Source organism: Ochotona princeps, chromosome 6 (assembly GCF_030435755.1).
Source record: "Ochotona princeps isolate mOchPri1 chromosome 6, mOchPri1.hap1, whole genome shotgun sequence".
Classification (NCBI taxonomy): domain Eukaryota; kingdom Metazoa; phylum Chordata; class Mammalia; order Lagomorpha; family Ochotonidae; genus Ochotona; species Ochotona princeps.
The window spans coordinates 22,010,361-22,026,196 of record NC_080837.1 but is presented as its reverse complement, the minus strand read 5'-3'; the positions used below and the strand labels follow the sequence as shown (position 1 = coordinate 22,026,196).

At 46.5% G+C, this 15,836-nt stretch overlaps 1 protein-coding gene across 2 annotated transcripts in view; it reads right to left on the bottom strand.

Annotated features, from left to right (window-relative positions):
• Positions 1-15,836, bottom strand: part of MYO1E (myosin IE) — a 200,596-nt gene that overhangs the window by 148,702 nt on the left and 36,058 nt on the right. Inside the window, exon 1 of one of the 2 annotated variants that reach the window (XM_058665768.1) lies at positions 8,416-8,536. The exons of the other annotated variant lie outside the window; for it this stretch is intronic. The gene's annotated coding sequence lies outside the window, so the exon portion shown is untranslated. Of the gene's footprint in view, positions 1-8,415; positions 8,537-15,836 lie in introns of those variants that run through there. 2 annotated transcript variants of the gene reach the window in all.

Genomic DNA, 15,836 nt, shown 5'->3' with positions numbered 1-15,836 from the left:
AATCTACTCACAAAATAATACCAGCAGAACTTTCTACATTAAAAGTAGCCTTATCCAAGCTTGGCAGAAGAAAAGCCTCTTCCACTGGGGAAATGAGAGGAGGGATCCGGCCAAAGCCATTCAGAAGCCCCAGGCACGAAAAGCATCACATGGCAGGTGAAGGAGACGAGGTAGATAAAGTTAGGACCAACAGACTCTGCAGCCAACAGGAAACAGTATCCCTTCGGAGACTGACTGGCTATTCACATGAGACTTGGTGGCATGTTGAAATCATCTAAATGTCCTAAGAGATCAGGCACCCCAAGCATGATTTCTACATTATCACAGAAATTCATCTGCTCCCTGAAGTGGCAATACATTATCAAAGAAGTTAACAAGCAAGGCTGTGAAATGGCAGCATACTGTAGTGAGAACCAAAGTTTTTTCTGGATTTCAGACCCCTTGAGGTTGCCACACACAGCCTTCACCTAGAGCCACTTGCTCTTTCTTTGCCAGAACAAGACCAAGGAAAGGAGTTTCCTTCCAACTAGGTAGGTGTTATAAAATTAATCATGTCATTTTGCCCTTTCCATTTTCTCTGTTCACATGAGGTTACTGTATCTTGTTTTCAAAGACACCTTCCACTCCATGGGCTCTGGTAAAATTGCCCCCAGTTGCATCCTAAGTCAGTGATGTGGATGAGGGTAGAAATGCCCAGTGATTAGGCTCTTGATGCACATTCAACGGCCTCAGTACAGATATCAGTACAGGTAAGAATGGAGCTATAAAATGAACTGTTCTTTGACCTTGGCTCCAGACAAATCCTACCAAAACAAGGAGTCATTATCTCCCCTGGTATAATAAAATATATATATACATATCAAATTACTTAAATGAAGAAAAGGCTTTCTAATGGTTAAAAAGCACTTTCACATCTATCATTTAATGCTCACAACCTTGAGAGCTTATTACCATGTTCAATTTACAGATGAGGAAAATGAAGTTTTGAGAGGCTTAGCAACTGACCCAAGGTTGTGTCCAGATTTTTCTGAATTTAAAGTGCTCGCATTACTTCTCCCATTCCCCACCATACCAATGCCCACCAACATCACAGCTGTCCATTATTCACTGCAACAGAAACCAATAGCCTTCTTCAAGGAGGACATTAAATCCTACACAGCATTTGGATTTGGGTTGGATGCTTGGGGGAGGGTCTCGAAAAGTAGGGTTGGCTCCAGATTGGGTGTTACCAGTAAGTACATTAATTCTATGAGTATATTAATAAGTCATATATATATATATATATATATATATATATATATATGCACTCAAAAGCAGAGGCATAACTTAAGAAGCAGTGGCCACACAGTTACTGGCAAGATGTCTGTTTCGTGTGCTGTGTAGCAAAAGTATTTTTGTTTATGCTCAGACAAAACTCTGAAGTAGCCTTGCTTTCTCTCACTTTCCCATGGTGCCAGAGGCACCTTGTCTAAGGAGTTCTGCAGCACTGTTTACATTCAACAGGACAACAACTTGCCTTAGCTCCGAGCACCAGGACAGTGTGGGGCAGCATTATGAGCAAGCAGTAACACTAGTTCCAGAATGTCAAGGTGTGCTCTTCTTTCTCAAACAGCTGCCTCCTCATAGCCCTCCCACCTAACAGAAAGTTAAAGATGGATAAGTGGTGAAATCATAAAGACAATTAGTACTAACTGCCCTTTGAACTCCCAGGCGGAGGTGATAAGCCTTAACCACAGTGTTCTAGCTCCAACCTGTCTCCCCCACTCAGATTCCCTCTCATCTGTTCCACTGGCTCATGGGCAGACACTGGCAGCTTTCAGCAGTGGCTTCCTTTTCTCGATTTATAGAAGTTCTTCCTTGGGCACCCAGCCATTCAGAATAAAGAGTTCATTGTCAGAATCCTGGGCAGCTAGGTGTGGCCAGGGGGTGCACATGACACATCACAAAAGAAGCCAGGGATGTGGCCCTCCTCCCAACTCCCTTGCTCCAAATTAGAAGGTGGCCAGCCCCAAGCTTCACTGTGGGTCCACACCCTAGCAGGAACAACACTAACAAACAGTCTGCACCCCAGAAGACAAGAAAACCTTGAATGGCCTACACCCAGAAAATGAAGAGGCAGAGAAACAAACACCCACGCGGTAATGACAATAAAACTCCTTCCTAAGTGCAGCTGCACAGTCTCAGGTGGGAAATGTTCCCACTTCAACATGCTAAAACTAAATTTAATTCCAAAGTGTTTCTGTAGTGCCAGCTTACATACATCTCTGCCTACTCGAAACCCTTTGCTTTGTTTGAGTCCTCACTGCTAGATAATTCACAAGAACAGGAAAAAATCTGTTTACAAGATAACCATATATTGCTCCGCTAATAGTTTTATGAGTATATGAGGGGTCTTTAAAAGGGTCATGGAGAATAGGCACTATGAAGAAACTATACATGCATTTCTAATTTCTTTTTGCACCAAAATAACCTCTCTTTTAATCTTATTTTTTCCTATGAAATTTGTGAAGGTTCCTCTATGTGTGGTTTTTCCAATGCCACAGTATATTTCTAGTTTGGACCTTTTTGTCCCACCCTTTTCTAATAGCCCAAAGCCCATTGACAGGTGCATAAAATAAATGTCTGTTAGAATAAGCATTTGAAGAAACTCACTTTGGCAGGTCTTTGGGAATGCCTGCATCCCATATTAAAGTGCCTAGGTTTGAATCTCACCTTTGTTCTGGACTCTAGCTTACTGCTACCATGCCCACTAGGAACAGGAGGTGATGGCTAAAGTGGTCGTGTCCGACATTCATGTAGACTGGGGTATTCAGGGAATGAACAAGTGGATGGGAGCTCTGTCTGTCTCAAATTAATTTTTTATCTTCAGATCTGTTGGTTTTTTTTTAAAGGTTTATTAAGGAGTCTTGATTAACCAAGCTTGGTGATAACAGATCCCACTAGAAATAGCAAACCACAAGTCCATGTGGCAATCCAATCAATCATAACCCCAAGAGGAACAAATGCTCATTACCCTCAAGTCCATCCAGTAAACTGAAGACCTATGTCCCAGCTTCCCTAGCAATATGTTATCCTAAGACACATACAACCAACCAATAACCCGGACACACTTATAAACCTGCAAACATTCACCTTTCCCTGGCTTCTCTGCCTACATTCCACTACTGCTAGGCCTCGTCTCTGCTGGAACTCCCAATTGTACACAAATTAGAAATACAAAGCATCTTAGCACTGCTATCTTCATTGTCCTGCCCAAGCAGTGAACAGAGGGTGAGGAATAAAGACACACAGGTGCCATGTTCAAATGAAACCTGTCCTCAGAGGTACTGGGGAGGCAAAGAGACAGAGTGCCAGAGCAACGGAAATACACAACCAAGAGCAAGATTTATTTATTTTCTTATTGGAAAGACAGATAGAGAGAAGGAGAGAGATAAAAATCTCCTCCTGTCCACCAGTTCACTCCCCAAGTGACTGCAATGGCTGGAGCTGAGCCAATCAGAAGCCAGGAGCTTCTTCCAGGTCTCCCAAAGGGGTGCAAGCTCCCAAGGCCCTGGGCCATCCTCTAATACTTTGCCAGCCACAAGCAGGGAGCTGGATGGGAAGTGGAGCAGCCAGGACACAAACCACTGCTCAAATGAATCCCGGCACATAGAAGGTGAGGATTTAGCCACCAAGCTATCACACCAAGGCCTCTCAAATTAATTCTTAAGGTCATCATAATTTTACTTTCCCATTTCATCTATTTAGTCCTTCTCATGCTCATGGGAGACATTCACATCTGCGGATGGAGAAAAACAGGTCTTAGCTAAACTTCAGCTTACAGTGGGGTTGCAGTACAGGTTGGCAAAACCTCAAATATTAAATTTGCCAAGTGCCAAGGGTTTAAATTTATAAAATGCTCTCATTTAAAAGGCCTCAAAGGACTTTTTCCACTGTTGATTCATCATACCCTGCACATTTGCAAAACCATTCGCGATTTACAACGCACTCTCATCTCCCAGCCTTTGCAGATAGGCTGCGTATCAAATTTACATGTCACAAACAGGACAGTCACAAACGGTGAGTCACCTGCTCATGGTGTCGTTCCACTGAGAAGCCCTGGGACTGGCCCTTTGGATCATTTCCCTTTCTATGAGTGATGCTGCAAAAGCATGCCTTCTTGAACCTTGAACCTGCACCTTTGCATACCAAGACTACCATTTCTGTGCAAAGTGATCCAGGAAGGAACTGCTGCTCAGGGCTTTCAGAAAGGCACCTGAGCCTGTGGAGGTAGGTACTGGGCAAGTAATCCCCAGCAGGAAAATGGAGGAAAGGATTGGATCCGTTCCAGGCAAAAACTTAGCCTGGCACTTTCTAACTTCAGGGGAAGCTGAGTGCACGCAGATGTTAGCCAGGGAGATGACCCGGGAAGCAGCCCCTCTCCTGGCACCCGTGGCAGCACTAAGCATATGGGCCAGCAGCTGCGCAACAGCTCGGTGGAGTCCTTCTCTGCTGCAACGACAGACAGGAGCTCCGGCTGACAGATCACAGCAGCTGGGCAGCAAGGACCGGCCAGCGTGAGAAAGCGACCCAGGGAGCACTCATCTCCTTCTGCAAGAACCCTCAAAGTAACTCTGGCATTTCCCTCTCAGGACTGGAGCTCTGTATTCCAAGACCCTCTAGCTAGCTCCCTGGGTGAGCGTGCAATTTCTAATAGACTCCAATGAGCTTAAAACAGATCTTCCAAAGACATTTGTTCATAATTTACTTATTTTTATGTCGCTGCCACTGCTGTCTCCCAGAGACACAGAAGGGCAGAAAGGAGTTCTGGGGCTAGGAATCAGAAAATCCAGAAGAAAGCAGACAGGCAGAAGGTAGGGGAAAGGAATGACTGAAATTACTTCCAAAAAAAAAAAAAAAATGTACAGAAAAAAATAAGCTAAAATGTATAGCTTGGTGCAAAAATATTTCAAAACCCACACATCCTTTTTTCATACTGCACATGCCCCACAAAGTTTTTAAGACCCCTCCTGCGCACAGATCAGAATATTTTGCACCAAAATAAGACTCTTTTTAACCCGATTCTCCACGAACTTCTTGAGGAACCCTTGCACATGTTGTTAGGCACAATCCCTGAGCACCTTCTGCACTTTCACTGATGTTTAACAGCATCATTGTGATAAATAAGAACGGTGTTGGTGGTCTGGTCACTGATGAGAAAATGATCTTTGACAAGTGTCTTTTCTAAACATCCTCCTTGTCCAGAAAACAAACAAAACAAAGTTCAAAGAACAGGAGTGGAGTTCAGTTCTTCTGACTTGTCAAGGGACTTGACATTCTTCGGGCCATGCAGACCAAGATGACGATGGAGGTAAACGCAGATTGTCAAGTACTACCAAAGGTGATGACATGACCAGCTGCCATGATCTCCCATCTGCTTATTCCCAAATTCCTGAAACAGCCAGGACTGGACCAGACTGAAGCCATAGGTCAGGATCCCAGTGCAGGTCGCACAGTTGTGATGGGCCCACGTACACAAGCTCTCACCTGCTATTCCTGTGGCATTAGCAGGAAGCTGGAATCCCAAGAACTGGGACTTGGGATACACACATCCCAAGGGACAGCTTAACTGCTGCACCAAATGCCTACCCCTTCTTCAAGTTTTATTTGTATTTTTTTTTCTGAAAGGCTGGGGTGCAGGGGTACTAATGTACCCGGATTTTGAGATCCCCAGAAATCACCAGGAATCTGAAGTTGATGCAAGCGCACAAGGATGGGTTATTCAAGCTCGGCATGTCTGGGTTTGGGTTTTTAACAGCAGGCAGCCAGGACCAACATCCCTTACTGGAGTGCAACCCCAAATAGCACATTCACAGGGGTTTTATGGGGGCAATCCACCATAGCTTGAAAAGGGGCAATTCACAACAGCCTGCAAGGTGAGGGGGAAATACACATTCCCTACCTATCTACGCTGATAGCCCATGCCTGGCTCTTCTCTGGTCCAGCAATTAAGGTAACCACCCACTTAATTACTTGGAGCCACCTGTGAGATAACCAGACTAGGGCCTTGAATCATAAGAATTGCAGCCCATCCGTGCTAAAGGTCACATAGGCCGTTTGGCCTGCAAGCTCACACAGCTTCTTCGTAGCAATGAGCTATGAACAAATGGTTGGGATTTTGATACTGAGGTTCCTTAGTACACTTGGAGAAAGAGAATTTTGAGTACCCCAAAGGTCAGCCAGTTCCATTCTCAAGCCAGGCGTTGACCTTGGAACCAAACTGAACCCAAGAGTCTCGGGCAGGGAAGAGGCTGTGTGGACACCACTGAGCTGCATAACAGCTGTTCTGATATCTGTGCCCCACAGGATGAAACTTCCCAGGAAATCACAGGCCAAGATTTGCAACTATTTCCATTTCTCCTTTTAAAATGTCTTTATTGACATGGATTTTCAAAGTTGCTTCTCAGTTTCCCCTCACATCATTTCCATTTTATTACTCTCCTGCCCAGCACAATACAGCCTCATTCCTGTTCAACGGGAGGTTACCTGCAAGACCTTATCATAGGTATGCTAGATCTTGCCATATGTTACAGCTCTGGTATTCCCCCTACATACACACATCAACTGGCTAAGAATCAAGCACCCTTGTCCTTCCTCTCCCCACATCCAATCCTACTGGCTCTACTTCAGAACTGGTCCTCCAGTCTACTCCCTCCTCTTACAACAGCTATCTTACGGAATGTCTCATGTCTCACCTGCAACAGCTCCCTAATTGAATTCTGAAACCGTCCTGACCACCTGTCACTTTGTTCCGGTACATCCCTGCTCCATAAATTCCCTAGTCAGCTGCTGCTATTACTCTCATTTGAGGCAGCTTCCTAGCCCTCTCCAAGAACTCAACCCACAGGCTGGTCAGCCAGCTTGGGTGTACTGCAAGCCCACTGGAACCCTGACTCAAAAAAAGTCAAGGCAGAGCAAAGCCAGGGCTTGTAAAAAGCTGGACTGAAAGGAGGTAGCAGCAGTCACAACCCTTAGTGTCTATGTGACCTTATTTGGAAATTATCCTTGCGATATCAAGCGAAGATGAGGTCATCAAGGAGGAAGTTAATTCTATACAACTGATGTCACAAGAGGAGAAAGCCATGTGATGATGAGGAAGAGACTGGGGCCATGGGTCTGCAAGGCAAAGACCCACCTAGAGAAGGGTAGAAACAACTAATCATTATTTAAAAAAAAAAAAAAAAAGCAAAAACAAAGGAAGGGCTCTGAATCAGATCAATTTACTTCACCTGTGATGGTTTTTCCATTTACTAAGAAGCCAGAGGGCTTCAGCATTACAGTTCTGAGGGACACACCTGATGTTGTTACTGTTCCTATTAAAATGCCTATAAAACTAAAATCTTAAAAAAAAAAAAAAAGGAAAGAAAGAAAAAGAAAACAGCCCCTCACGTCCACAAGTCCCAAGTCCACGCCCATGGGGCCAACAGCCATCAATCACTCTTCACCTCACTGCCTCCCAACGTGCACACCTCCAGCGATCACGCGGCCCTGGAGTCCAGCAGACACCTCCAGTGCCTCGTGGCCAACAGGCATAGCAAGGGCAACCACCCAGGGTGGCCTAGAGCAGGCCTAGGGGCCGATCACACTGAGGAAGCCAACAAGTCCTTCATCCGGAAGGCCAAACGGTTAGGAATTTTCGCCATTTATCCAAGACACCAGAGGCCAGCGAGCCACACAGATTTTTATTAGGTGCAGAGAGCAAGGGGGTGAAGGCAATGGGGCAGAGTGAGCAGAGCCAGCGGACTCCTACCAAAGCGGGGCTCCAAGAGACCAGTGGGGGAGAGTAGGGGGACTGCAAGCCCCCACGAGGAGGAAAGAGAAAAGAACAAGAGAGAGAGAGAAACGAAAGAGAACATGAAAGAGTACTGGGCGGGTACTGGGAGAACAGAACCACAGGACTGTCCGGTACAAAAGTGGGCACCAGACTAAATAACGCCAGGCTTTACAAAAATGAAACCAAAACCAAAACAGAGGGCAACTGAAACTGAAACTTATGGGAAGGAAAACCTAAGGGAAGCAACTCTTTAAAGCGAAAGCCGGTCTAAAATGGTTGGGGTCTCATCAATCTTGCGCTGATGTCACTCCTCACACAAAGATTTGGCAATGCCAGGGCAGAAGACTGTGGCTTTGCGCACAGAAACACAGGGGTGTACCCTCTGGAAGGTACACGCTGCTAGGCGGATCAGGCAATCCTACCAGATACCTTAGCGCACTGGAACCCCCGCCACACCATGAGTCTCTGAGATTTCCACTAAGTGCTTAGCCCCGTGCTAGGTTCCTGGCACAGGAGAGAAGTCTGAAGTCCAAGAGGGTGCACGCATAACATTTATTCATTCAAAAAAAGAAAAGACACCAGAAAATCTGGCAGGGAGTTACCTTTGCTCACAGGAGTGACCCATGGCTGCCGACTGACCCATCTGGTAACCTGGACCTCCGAGCTGCCATACCCAGAACCTCTGGGCTTCCGTACCGCGTGTTAAACAGCACGGGGTAAACGAGCTCAATTGGGTCTTGATCGAAACAGCTGAGCGTTGACTCTGGTATTTCACTAGCTGCAGCTGTGCTGGGCTCACAGGGGCCCTCCCCAGCAGACTCCACGTGAGCTGCTTATGCTGAGAGTATGGAGCCACGAGCCCAGGAGCGGCCGGACCCCGAACACGGAATACTTGGTTTCATGGGGGGAAGGGCAGCACTTGGTGCCTTCCCTAGCAGAAGAAAGCAGTCATTTTCCCTGACCACATCAGGTCGAGGAAAGACCCAACATGCAGCACACTGCCTATAACACCAGACAATGCATCACATACTAGAGGGTTTTTTTTTTAAGATTTATTTATTTTTACTGGAAAGTCAGATACACAAAGAGACAGAGAGGAAGATATTCGGTCTGTTGATTCACCCCAAGTGGCCGCAATGGCAGGAGCTGTGCCAATCCGAAGCCAGGAGGTAGGACCAGGAGCCAGGAGCCTCCTCTGGGTCTCCCACGCTGGTGCAGGGTTCCAAGGCTTTGGGCTGTTTTGGACTGCTTTCCCAGGCCACAAGCAGGGAGCTGGATGGGAAGCGGAGCTGCCGGGATTAGAACCAGCACCCTTATGGGATCCTGACACATGCAAGGCGAGGATTTAAGCCGCTAGGCTACCACGCTGGCCCATACTAGCGTTTTTGGGTGAAGCTGCCAGAGTGTAGCAAGGGAAGCCATCAGGAAAGGACGGGGAGAAACGGGAACTCGGCCGGACGCCAGGTAGGAGGTTAGCCAGCCAAGGACGCATTTTCCAGGAACGACACACAAGGAAGCACAGAAGCACAAAGCGGTGTTCGACAGCACTGTGGCAGGGATGGGGGTAGGGAACCTCGTGTTCACAGTACCCCTCCGAACCATGGAGACGCTGCAACCCTTGAAAACTTGCTAGATGGGCAGAGACTTCCTGCCACCCTCACCCTCTGAAACAGACGCTCTGGCATGGGAATGAAGCCCAGCAATCACATGGGAGTTTCTGAGAACACACAGCTCCAGAAAGAAGACTTCAATGAGCATATCACATCTATTCCTTCATGAGAATTCACTCCACTCAGTTCTTGATGTAACCTAGGCGGTATCAGACACTGGGAGGCACAGAGGCTCGCCTTCGGACAGTCAGGAAGTTGCTGTGAAGGCAGAAAGGATTGGGACTGACCTGTTACACAGCACACTAATCCTCCCCCTGCAGCACTAGCATTTCATATGGGTGCCAGTTTGAGTCTCAGCTATTCTACTTCTGATCCAGCTCCCTGTTAATGTGTTGGGAAGGCAATGGGGGATGGCCCAAGAGTGTGAGTCCCTGCCATCCTGTAGAAGACCCAGACGGAGTTCCAGACTCCTGGAATCAGAGGGGTTGCCTCAGCCTGGCTCAGCCCCAGCCACTGTGGCCATATGCGGAATGAACCAGCAAATGAAAACTATCACTCTATGTCCATCTGTGTCTGTTTCTGCCTCTTCTTTCTCTCTGTAACTCTGCCTTTCAAGTAAATAAATAAATCTCTAAAAGAAAAAAATTGAAATCTATGCTTAATTTTTTCATATGACATATTGCTCACGATAGTTGTCAAAGACTCTCTCATACATCTGAGCGAGATCGAGATAAGCTGGTTATTTAAGCAAGCAACATAGATCTCATGTCATGATCCGGAGGGGACAAGAAATTCTCTATACTGAAGACAAAGAAAAAGAAGAGATTGAATTGCGGCTGCCTGAGACCCAGAAATGAAAGGAGAGTCACCCCATTATCTTTCGGTGACTGTGACTATTTTGTAGAGAGGTCTCGAGAGTTCTCACCAACCTGGTAAGATGGTCACATGCTTTTCTGTGTCACACTTCATAGCTGAAGACCTGCTTTCCCCACTCCTGCCAAACGACGATTGGATTTATTCTGATTAGCTTTGGCTCTGCAGCCTCTTGTTAAGGAAACTAGGACTCTGGCCAATGCGTTCAAGGAGAGAAAAATAGAAGGAATCAAAGTGATTGTAGGGAGCAGAGGAGGGGAAGTTCCCTGGAAGTCTAAAAGTAGGAAACGAGGATGGTATTTTAGGCTTGGGACTCTCTGTGCCACATGAAATTATGAGAATGACTTAATTGCCCCTGTGCATTCAAAACCATAGAGACCATAATGGCTGGGTTACACCCAGACCGACTGCAGCAGGAATTAGACTGGGTGGGCGCCTGCCAACTGAACCTGCTCTGCAGACACAAGTGACTGCAGTGGTCACGGCTTCGGGCCTTGGGCTTTATTTCTTTCATTCCCGCAGAGCAGACAGGGACAGCCAGAAGGGTTGGGGAGGACTCAGGAAACCTGGATCTAGTTCTTTCTCCAACGAATCCCTATGTGCATGCAGGCTGCGGCTGAACTCTTCTCTGCAGCCTGGGTTGCTTTCTCTCTTGGATAACAATGGCAAGTGCCACCTGCCTTAACTGTTCACACAAGGTGGAGAGACACCTTGAGAAGTGTGCCTCAATGGAGAATCCTTCCAGGACTTGGTTCTTTGGGTTTCACACAGTGACTTCTGTAACCCGTTGTTCCCACATCTGGTGACAGTGCCTGTCCTGACTCCCTGGTTGCAGACCCAATCAGAATGGCCACAGGCGCTATCATTCCCAGAAATGTGTCAAGCAGAAACGAACAAGCCACATTTGCAGGGACTCTGCATCACCGCAAACCAGTGGTTCTCAGCTGGGGGCAATTTTGCTCTCCATGGGACTTCTGGCAGGGTCTGAATTCATTTTTGGTTTTACATATTTTCATTACATTTGAAGATAGAGAGATCTTCCATCTGCTGGTTCACTTCCCCAAATGAACAGCACAACAGCCAGGGGAGGCCAGGTAGAAACCAGGAGCCCAGAATTCAATCCAGATCTATCCTGTGGCTGCCAGGGGCCCTGGTAACTGAGCCATCATTGTTGTCTCCCACGGAGCCTTACCAGCAGGAAGCTGGATCAGAAGTGGAGAAGCCAGGCTGTGGTGATCCCAAGCAGCCTCTTGGCTGTGCTGAATGCCCATCTTTCCCGATTTATTCTTGGCTGCCACACTGCAGAGGAAATGCTAGAACCATCAACGGGGTAGAATCAAGGCACAGCACAGACCATCCATCCCATCCCCCTAGGAAAAAGTTTCAGGCCCTAAACGTTCATGGAGTCAAGATGGGCTGCAATGCAAAATGGCCTCAAAGCCTGGGTAGGCAGTAGAGGAGTGACCCCAGGGAAGCTGAGCCCACTGCAGGTGGGGGGACAAGGGAGGCCACACAGCTCCAGCCAGCTGGGAGCAGGGCGGGCCAAGGTCTGATTTTTTTTTTCTTTCTAGAAGCTACATTGAACGTGAAATCTTGTCCTTTAAATGGTGGCTCCACTTTTTAAAAATGTATGGGCCGGGCCAGGCGGCGTGGCCTAGTGGCTAAAGTCCGCGCCTTGAAAGCCCCGGGATCCCGTATGGGCGCTGGTTCTAATCCCGGCAGCTCCACTTCCCATCCAGCTCCCTGCTTGTGGCCTGGAAAAACAGTCGAGGACGGCCCAATGCATTGGGACACTGCACCCGTGTGGGAAACCCGGAGGAGGTTCCAGGTTCCTGGCTTTGGATCGGCGCGCATGGGCCCATTGCTGCTCACTTGGGGAGTGAATCATCGGACGGAAGATCTTCCTCTCTGTCTCTCCTCCTCCGTGTGTATCTGGCTGTAATAAAATGAATAAATCTTAAAAAAAAAAAATGTATGGGCCAAGAAGACACTTCCAGGCCTCGTGGAGAGGCCACGAGCCAACATGAGGCAGCCTCTGGTTTGGACAGAAGGTTCCCAGCCTCCTCTGGTTGAGCTCCTTGAAGGTGCCCCACACATCCCCTGCCCTGGCGCTGGGAGATGAGCCCATGACCCTCCTCCTGTATTCTTTGTGTTCCATGACCAGTCCCTCCCCAGCCTTAACTAGCATGTGATTCCTGTCTCTTCCTCTTCTACAACTTTTGATCTCTTGGTCATCCCCAACCACATTTAGAATTTGAATCTCTCAGCAGGGCTAGAAAAGGGTTACCTTTGCTTGCTAAGAAAAACACTGAACGGGTTACTTTAACAGTTCTGTGCCTCAGTTTCCCCATGTGTAAAACAGGGATGATGATACTACTATTTCCACCACCATCAACACTCCCCCTCTTCCTCCTACTATTTTATCAGCTGTCACCAAGCCAGAATTTGTTCCTACGTGTGCAGTGACTAGTTAAAACCTGTATCACCTTAACCTCCCTTGTGAATCTTTTGCTTTTAGAATAACCATTGCAGCAGCTTCTGCTAATGAAAATAACAGCAGCACAGTTAGATCAAGATTAATGTTAACATTTGTCAGAAGCTTTACTCAAAGACTTACATAGGTGGAGCCTGAATAGCAGTTCAAATTTTCTCAGCAACAAATAGGCCGTGGCCCATTGGTTACGCAGATTCATTTTAGGGAACATTTTGTAGACCTCAGGGGCTATTTTGAGGCATCAGGGGAGGAGTAAATCCTTGCCTTATGGTGAGTCTCAGAAAGGACTTGAGCAGCAAGAGAGAGAGCACAAGGAAGGAGGAGGCAGTTGTCAAACCACCAAATCTCCACTGGAAATAATAAGGGAAAAAAAGCATGCAAGACATTCTTGGGCCACAGTACAACAATCTCTCACCATCTTAAGAATTTAGTGTAGCCAGGTTTATGGCCCATCTAACCTGTCACAAGAGCTGTGGCATTCTTTGCTAAAACCAAGTCACTCTGTCCTGACTTCTTGCCAAGACTACTTGACCCTCATAAAAGTCCTTGACAGAAGAGTGGGTGCCACTTTCCCCCTCCGCTTTGGAACACTGCCCTGATGGCACCCGTGACAAAGGGAATGGGGTCTGCTCTCCAGACTGGAGGCCAAAATGCTAATTAACATATCGCAATCTGCCAAAAATATTTGTGGGCAGCACTCTTTTCCCAGCAGCACTGCAGCAAGCAGAAACAAAAGGAATGGAAATGAAGAAGCTCCGGAAAGAATTCTCATATTAGCAGCAAATGAGCACCATCTATGTTTTCCTGTGTTCTGCCTACTTTATTTCTGATCTCTTCTTGCCAATATAAGCTAGCCTTTTAATCACAAGGTTTATTTCATCATGTATGGGTTGGAGACCAGCCTTCTTGCTTTCCATAGCAGAGTTCAGAGAGGATTTATGTGAACTCTTCATGGGCCATTAGTGAGTCTTTTTCAATATTACCATAAAAGCACTTTGCTGTGTAAGGAAGATATTATATGAAGCAAATAATGCATTCTAAAAAACTGAAACTATAGCAGGGAAACAACTGTAGAATCAATCCAAGTACTTGCAAGCATACTCCAGAGTGCTGAGTTAGATTCTAGCTATGAATGGCTTCCTCCCTCAGAAAAAGAAAGTACGCCTGATATTTGCAATTTGGATATGCCAAAAGAATATTAAACATTCTAATCTTACTCCATCCATCTCGCTACCCATACATTCATTCTTCATGCACCCACCCACCTACCCACTCACCCATCTACCAAATGAGATAAATATTGAGAGCCTATTATGTACCACCTGGGATACAGAGAGGAACTCAACAAATACTTTACCTGTCCTCCCAGAACCTACAGGCTAATGAGACACACAGACAAGTCAATAAGCAATTCCCAACTGTTGTAGAACAGCCAGGTTTGGTAAGAGATGCCTTTTACTCTCCTCCTCCAAGAAACCCAGAACAAAGGACTGAGATATAATCCGTGAGTCAGGAGGACAAGCAAAGGCCTCGGGCAAACGTGAAACTCGCCATTACTAAAGTTATTTCAACAGAGGAAATACCACGATGACAGCATCTACAAGACAGCTCGGTAAGGAAGGTGAGGGGTATGCATGTGATGACCCTTGCAGCAGTTTCGAGTCCCTGAAAGCAGTCTGCTCAGGCTGACTCCAGAGTCTGCTAGCAGGAACAGTACTGGATTGTGGGACCTGTCCACATTGTTCTAGAAGTGGCAGTGAGCCATGTATTGAATAAGAAGAGGTAGAAGAGGAGAACTAATTGCCCGACTTGCCAGGAGTGTAGGACTGCTGGCGATGAGCACAGAAAGCTGGTAGGCCAAAGGGAGGGTGCAAGATACAGTCAGGAACTTCATGCTAAGTCCTTCGTGTAGGCTACTCAATCTTTCATTACTTAGGAGTTTCACAACTTAGGAGGAGACAGGCACTATTGCAACTACTCCACTTCTACAAAGAAGAAATCTGATGTAGAGAGGTTAGAAAAATTTGCCTAAAGGTAGTCTGCTTCTGTATTTCAGGTAAGTGGAGAGTTAGAAGCAAATGGGGAGACAGGATTTTTAAGTAAGGTACCACGTTGTCAGAATGGTGGTTTCTTGGGGCAGCATTGCGGTGCAGCGGGTAAAACTGTCACTTACAATACCAGTATCCCATATGGGCACCAGTTCAAGTCCCAGCTGTTTCACTTTTAATTTTCACAACTGTCCCTGTTGGTGTGTCTGGGAAAACAGCAGATGATGGCCCAAGACCTTGGGCCCTGAATCCTTGTGAAAGATCAGAAGAAGCTCCTTCTTAGTTTTGCCCATCTCTGGCTGTTGCAATCGTTTGGGAAGTGAACCAGAGGATGGAAGAGTTCCTTTCCTTCTCTGTCCCTCCCTTTCTAACCCTGCCTCCCCGATTTCACACTTTTTTAAAAAAATATTTCATTTATTTGAAAAGCTAAGTTACAGAAAGTGCAGGAAAGACAAAGAGAGGTCTTCCATCTGCTGTGTCATTCTTCAAATGACCACAATGGTCAGGCTGGGACAGGCTGAAGCCACAAACCAGAAACTTCTTTTGCATCTCTCCAGTGTTTAGGGACTCAAGCACTTGGGACGTCTTCCACTGCTTTCCCAGGCTCATCTGCAGGGAGCTGAGGCACAAATGGAGCAGCTGGGACTTGAATCAGTGCCCATATAGGTGTAGAGACAGTGGGTTAACATTCAGTGCCACAGCACCAGCCTCTCTAACTCTACATCTCAAATAAATGAAATAAATCTTTAAAAAAAATAATAAGGAAATGAATAAATTACTCAAGACTATTCAATTACTTACTTGCAGAGCTAAACTTGAACTCAGACCCATCTGTTTCCTGTATGATGTTCTTAGAGAGTTTAAGCCTCAGAGGAGAGAGGGGTCATGATGATGGGTTTCTGTGTGATTCCCAAGAAGAACAGGTATAAACAGAATAATATCGTAAAAACTGTTTTTAGCTAGAAGTTGTTATGGTAACCTGGGTTTGTTCTAACTTT